General features: G+C 46.0%; 1 pseudogene; it reads right to left on the bottom strand.

Annotated features, from left to right (window-relative positions):
* Positions 1–630: 630 nt before the first annotated feature.
* LOC118576324 lies at positions 631–3,834 on the bottom strand (annotated as a pseudogene).
* Between the last annotated feature and the right edge of the window lie 3,241 nt (positions 3,835–7,075).

Raw genomic sequence — 7,075 nt, 5'->3', positions numbered from 1 at the left:
GGCTTGCAGGCCATGAGCATACGTGGTCACTGTGCTCATGTGCAGACAGATGTTGTGAAGCTGAAACTCAACAGCTAACAAGAAGGCAGTGGAAAAGTTCCACAGGTTACTGAAATCAGCTCGCTCTCCGTACACCCCAAACCAACCCCACTATGATCACAGACTTTTCTTGTGTCCTGCTAGTACAGTAACATTGGACACAACCTGAGACTGTTCCAGCAGGATATCTTCCTGAGGAGGAATGAAAAGTGGCAGTGTTTAATTAAAGCACCTGGTGTAGAAATATATGTGAATACCCTATTGGTCCCCACAAAACAAGCATACACATTTCTGATTTTTCTGCTGAAAAGACATGAAAATAAATGTGAAGCACATATGCACCCTCTCATATCTGTGTGCCCAATTCCTTATTTGGCTCTGCACCCTGCCTCTCTAAGGGAGCCACTTTGTTGTTGAACAGAGTCCTGTCTTGTGTCTTTGCCCCCCTGAGAAGCAGCATAATCTTGAGAGGCAGGCCCTGATTGTCTTGCAGAGTCTCCAGAAGCACCTGCTGCTCTGAGGGGCCAGTTCATTTTTCCATGTCAGACTCTGTCGCAACTGACTATAGCGATTCCACTTCTGATATGCTGCTCAAGCACTTGGGCAAGTTGAGGCTGTGGATTGGGGGCCATAGCTGGAAGTCCAGCACTTCTTCCTGGGAAAAAGCACAGGCATGGAGGCACTTCTGGCTGCCTTCTGCCCTGGTGCTGTTGGCACAACATGCAGGTGCTGTTGTGAGAGCCGGGGGTGGAAGAGGCCAAGGGTGGGCACACTGGCCCTCCGTTTTATGTGAGGACAAGAAATAGAGGGATATTCTGGGGTTGCAGGAGACACAATGCCAGTGTCCACAGGCTTCACTGAGGTGGGGTAGCGAAGCTCAAGTTGCAGCCCCTTACGTGCCTGCTCTGGGCTTATTAGGTATGTCCACATCAACTTATCATATTTGTTTTTTCTTAGAGATTCCCAAACCTCTTTCACATTAAAGCCAAGGTCAGAGAGTGAGTCTAGTACGTTTGGATCTAAAAACGTCTTACGTGGGATGTGTTCTTCACACTTCATGACCCATGGATGTTGCTGAAGGTCTTCAATGGAGGGCTTCCTCTCTGGGACAACTGTTAACATTTGGTGAATTAAATTTTCAAGTTGCCCAGACACATGATCTGGAATGTTGTAGGTGCCTGTGATGATCTTTCCCTCGATCTCTTCCATGGTGTTTCCTTGGAGGGGTCGTACCCAGTGGTGATATAATAGAGCAGCACACCCAGACTCCACACATCCGACTTCTTCCCATCATAGCCCTCTCCCAGTACCTGTTCTGGGGCATTAAAGGTCATGGTCCCACATTGCTCTTGCAGTAGAGTTCCAGCTCTCCACCTGGTGGCCAGACCAAAGTCTGCCAGCTTCACGTTGCCCTCTGCATCTAATAGAATGTTTTGTGCTTCAGGTCTCGATGCACGATGTTAAGGTCATTGCAGAACATGATGGCTGACAGGATCTGCCCGAATATTTTCTGTGCCTCTTCCTCCTGCAGCCTGCCTTTCTCTATTACTTTTTTGGAACAAGTCTCCTCCTGGGACAAACTCAGTAATGAAGCAGATTTGCTTTGGTGTTACCAGCACCTGGAAGAGGCGAATGCTGTTAGGATGGTGCAGTTTTTCAAGGACCCCCACCTCTGATACAATGAATCGGAGGTCTTCCTCAACATTATCTATAAATTTTATTGCCACCGGCATGCCTGTGAGGCGATGGTAGGCCAGATTCACAGAGCCAAATGCACCGTGGCTGATGGGAAATAGGACCATATATTGGCTGTTCAAGCTCTGTTGTTGGGGTGGCATTCCATGAGGCTAGGTGGTCAGTGTGCTCCCATGAAGAATACAAGTGAGGCTATTTTTCTGGGGACAACATAAAGGCATGGAGGCACGTCTAGCAACCTTGTTTCCTGGTGCTAAATTGTCTTGGTGAGGGCTGAGTGTGGAAGAGGCCAAAGGTGGACTCACTGGCCATTTGTTTTAGGTGAAGACCAGAGATAGAGAAATGTACTAGGAACTGGAGGTGCAACTCCAAAGTCCACAGGCTTGGCTGAAGTGGTGAAGCCAAGTGCAAACCACAGCCCCTTGTGTGACTGCTCTTTGATGATGAGATGTGTCCCCATCATTTCATTGTATTTTCCCTTCACAAAGGATTACAAGACAGCATTGATAATGAACCCAAGATGACAGTGTGTCTAGGACATTGGGATCTAAGTAGGTGTCACTTGGGATGTTTTCTTCACATTTCATGACCCAAGAATGATGTTGAAGGTCTTCAATGGAGGGCCTTAGTGTGTGGTGCAGCAGCAAGATACAGACAAGGCTGGATGGAACTCTATTTCATCGAGATGCTTGGGTCCCATGAACATTTTATGTCAGTCTAGAGGACTGGGAGGTGATGCTAGCCTAGTTGGCTCTTTCCTCAAGAGAAAGTCATGATGAACATTTGTCACTGACCATTAGAAGTTGGTTCCTCCTGAGAAGTTCCACTGTAGATTTCCACCTCAGTTGGACAGTTAAGTGTCAGTGGAGGATGCTTCCTACTTTGGAGGAGATGAGATGGAAATATTTTAAACATCCTTTGAGTCCTCTGCTGCAACTCTTGAAAAGTGTTCCCTTTAAAAGAGGACAATGCTCCTGAAGCAAGAAGCACAGAGTTGGGATGTCCACCTCAGGTTCTTCACTTGTTCAAAATCACAAATTCATTCATACTCTTTGTCTTTCTGTCTGTAGGACTTTTCTCTCTCTCTCTCTCTCAAGATGAGGAAAATGTGTTTAGAATGCTCCCTCTCAAAGGAAGAACAATGTACTTAGCATGTCCACAGGTTCTTCTGGTCGTGAGCCTTGTCTCCAGAGTCACCCATTTTGTTGTTTCTGCATTCTGTAGCAGAATTTTTTTTTTGCCTTCAGTCTCTGTGTTCAATGCCCTGGTTCATGGCTATGGCACTTACTTGGCCAGATGGCTGCCTCCCATAGCAGCAAGCAAGGAAGACTCTCTGCTGACTCTTATGCACTTTCAGGGTTCTTTCCTTCTGCTGGAATCCCCATTCCGCAGCTAAGCATTGTTTCTCTTTATCACCTGTAACACACCAATGATGATGTTTGAGTGATCTATTGTCTTGATAAAATCCACTGGGTTCTGCTGCTGCCAAAACACCCTTGAGGAACTCTGAAGTCAGTCTTCACAAGTAACTGGGGACCTAAGAGGTTGGAAAAGTTAGGAACCCTCAGCCAAAGGAGCCAAAGCCTGTCCTTCAGGATGACCTCTCTAGATCAGTGGAGTGTCCAGCTGTCTGGCATAAGCAGGTTGAAAAGGCATCCAAATGCACACACAGACATGATACCCAAGTCAAAATCTACTGTAGTTGAAGGCAGAAACAAAACTGCAGTGAGATGAGCCCTGGTGATTCTTTAATCCTGAGTTCTGGTTGACCCAGTAGAGCAAGGAGGAGAGATTTCAGGAAGATGATGGATGTCACAGTCTGAAGAAAAGGGCCTGGAGTCCTGCACTGAAATACTGTCAGACAGCACTGGGGGAAACAGGTTGGAGGGATGGGTTCCATGGAGTCACTGTGGCTTCCAGGCTGAGCACTTGGCCCTGCGTGTTATGGATACAGATATTCATACACGTACACACTGGCGTTCATATTAAACAAAGAGTTATATGGAATTAGCTCTTTGACATTCTCTATCTGTAGCTCTCAAGAGGAGGAAGAACAAGCATTCTGACCAGTAATTTACAATTTAAGGAGGTGAGGTCCCATTAAGAGGCTTGATGGCGGTCACACAACAAATGAGGTTTCTGGGTCTCTTTGGTCTGCAGGCTGTAGGACTCTTAGAGCAGTTCCATCCATTTCTCCATTTGCATTGTCCCAGTGCCCTTGCAGTGTATACCTGGCCCTACACTTTGTCTCCAGACAAATATCTACAGTGTTGATATTGTGGACTGCAGCTAACAGGCTGTTCCTACTCAGTCACAAAGTAGAATTGTTCAGGTGTTGTTTCAATCAGCTACGACAAGTGGATGATAATCCTGCGACTTAAGTTTGGGAACATTGTCATTTCAAGGGAATCTACAATTTTCTGTCTTCTGGGAGGAGTCAGACATTTTCTGCCTGTGGATTCCCTGTGAGCACATGGAAAACTAGTTTTGCAGAGTCAGACATCTCTCATGCTTCTTCTGAGACAGGCCCGGCATTGTGCTGGGCGCCTTTCCCTTCCTTGATGTGTCCTGGGCTTCAGCCCCTCAGCTATTGCTCAGGGACTAGAGGAGAAGGTTTGCAGTTAGTATTCAGTAGGTAACAGATGGGTGGCTTCCTGGTGAGGCCCTTTGTGGTTCTGAAGAGTCTGGCCATCTCTGGGTCCTCAAATGACAGAGACATCTTTCGAGCTGGACCTAAGTGCATGCTGAAAGGCCTGCCCTCGGGACAAAATCTGTCCCTGCCTCCCTACAGAAGGCCTGTCTCTAAACCCTATCACACAGGTGTGAGGGCCTTGCCATTCCAATCTGAGGAATATTCATGATCAATCTCTTTTGAGCTACAGGTGGCAAAAGAATCTTAAAATGCATGCCTTCATTCTCCTCCCCGGCCTCTGCAATGACTATTTCAGTGTGGAAGCAGTTTGAAAATCAGGGTGCTGCCCAGGTGCCAAGGGCATTGCTTCTGAGAGTTTGCTGAATCTCAAGCATAGGACAGTCTTTTGTGAAGACAGGGGGGCTGGGTTCAACCTGGTGGCTCTTCTTGGGACAACAGAAGAAAATGAGAAGCATAAAGACACTTTTACTCTGTTACCTGTCCTCAGGCAGGTGCCAATTTGAGAACAGACACCAAAACCCCAATGACAAGTTCACTGGCTCTTGGTTTGTGAAGAAAAGCAGAAGTGGAGGGATTGGTTTGGCATTGAAAGGTCTATGGCCAGGGTCCCAATCTTCGCAGAGGTCCTTCAGATAAGCCCAAGGTTCTGCAGAGCCTTTCAGGGTGAGAAATATCCCTATGTTTCTCTCAGAATTTCTCTTCTGCACTGATGCACAGATGATGTTTGAGTCACATCCAAGTCAGAGAGCACAGCTAAGGTTGTGTGGCCTGTGCAGGTCTCACTTTGAAGAGTCTGTGAACTCTGCTCATGTTTGGTGAACCATGGGTGTTTCTGAATATCTTGTAGTGGGTGACGTCTGTGGTGAAACTGCCAAAAGTCGGTGACAGAGGGTTTTCAGCTACCCAGAGACATGACCTGGAATATTGGAAGTCACTTTTCTTTTATAGAATCTTTATTGACAAATAATTCACATAGTATACAATTTGGCTGTTTGTACAATTTGATAGACTTCAGTATAGCATTGGATGTCACTCTTAGGATGTGTTCCTGCAGTCTGTGAATGGTGTTCCCTAAGCAGGGGATGTAGTCAGTACGGCCTTTCAGACTCCACCCACCATTCTCCTCAGGTCCTTTTCTGAGAAAGCGTTATGGAGCATGGAAGGACTCAGGTCTAGTGTCCAACTCTACCCCTGCTGTCTGCATCCAAGTGGGCGCTTTAGGCTTTGTTTTGTGGCAGTATGTGATCACTGCTGTGCTCTGTTCAGATGGTTCTGGGCCTCTTCTTCCTGCAGCCATCAAGCTTCCTCCTCAGTACATTCAGTTATCAAGTCAAAATAGATGCTAATATGATGTGTGACAGGCAGGCTGCATTCAGAGACTGTGACCATTTGAGCAGGGCATTTCTGTAAAAAAAAACCTAATACAAATGCTTCTCTATACCCTCCAGGATAGAATCCTTGACAGCTGGGTCCCTGCTAGGCCAGAGTAGGCTAATTTTCCAGAGTTATGCCCACAACTATAGTAAAAAGCACCACATACTTACTCCCGAGGCTGTCTTACTGAAGATGCTGGCCTAGAAGTGAGGTTGAGATACTACCCTGCTCCTCTCCTAAAGGTCCTGGGAAAATCTCAAGCCAACAACTGTAAAGCAAGATAATACAGGTCCATCTGAGTTCCTTTTGTTGAAAAAAAAAAAACAAATACTCTAGCAATGGGATGAAACTCCAACCCAGACCACAGACTTACTTGGTTCTTTTCACTCACAACTGCTCGATGTGAACAAGAAACAGGCAGCAAACTGCTCACATTAGACCAAAGTAGCGGCCACTACCTTTTTCCCCAAGGACCTTTTCCTCTTATGATAGGGCTAACAATGTAATCCGTGAATTTTTTAAGAGATGTTGGTCTGAAATGTCTTGCCCCCAGAGAACTTAATGTGTAGTAGGGCTTTGTGTACAGGCAGAAAAGCAGGAAGCTAGTGTACAGGAAGAAAGGAAACTGTTAAGAAATGCCCTTTGTAGAGGAAGGAAGGGTGTCCGTGAAAGATTCCCTATGTACAGTAAAGGAGGGATCTGGTGAGAGATGACCTGTGTACAGGGAGGGTTTTGGTGAGAGATGACCTGTGTACAGGAAGGGATTTGGTGAGAGATGCATTGTGTACTGGGAGGAAGAGGTTCCTGAGAGATGCCCCTGAATAAGTTGAATAAAATGCTCTTATCTGAGATAAACCGGGCCTCACATCCAGGTGCTGATTAGACACCTGGATTCTAGCTATGACTGACAAAATTATGAAGGGATCAACAAAGGACAGGAATGAAATCCCAGTACACAGAATCCCTCATGTTAAGAGTTCTTCCCAATCTTGATAGCTAGGTCCCCTCTCCATGCTGAAATTCCTAAATGAGCAACCCAAATCAATCATCCTTCTTTGGGAAATCTGGGCTCATTCAAGTGGGCTATTTTCCCATTGATTAACTCTGGCATCCCTAGGACCTGAATGCAGATACAGGTTCAATTTTTCCTGTTTGAATTCAAAGAAACCAACATGGTTATAGAATGCTTCACTGACAACCATGACCAGATACATCCAAACATTTGAATCTATGACCCAATAGTATAATGTGGCCAACAAAGATGTAATGTTAATTGTAGACCAGAAAGCCTAGGCATTCACTCCAGCAGGAACA

This window comes from Onychomys torridus, unplaced genomic scaffold, assembly GCF_903995425.1.
Source record: "Onychomys torridus unplaced genomic scaffold, mOncTor1.1, whole genome shotgun sequence".
NCBI lineage: Eukaryota > Metazoa > Chordata > Mammalia > Rodentia > Cricetidae > Onychomys > Onychomys torridus.
The sequence above is the reverse complement of the archived record's forward strand: the minus strand, read 5'-3'. Positions and strand labels throughout refer to the sequence as shown.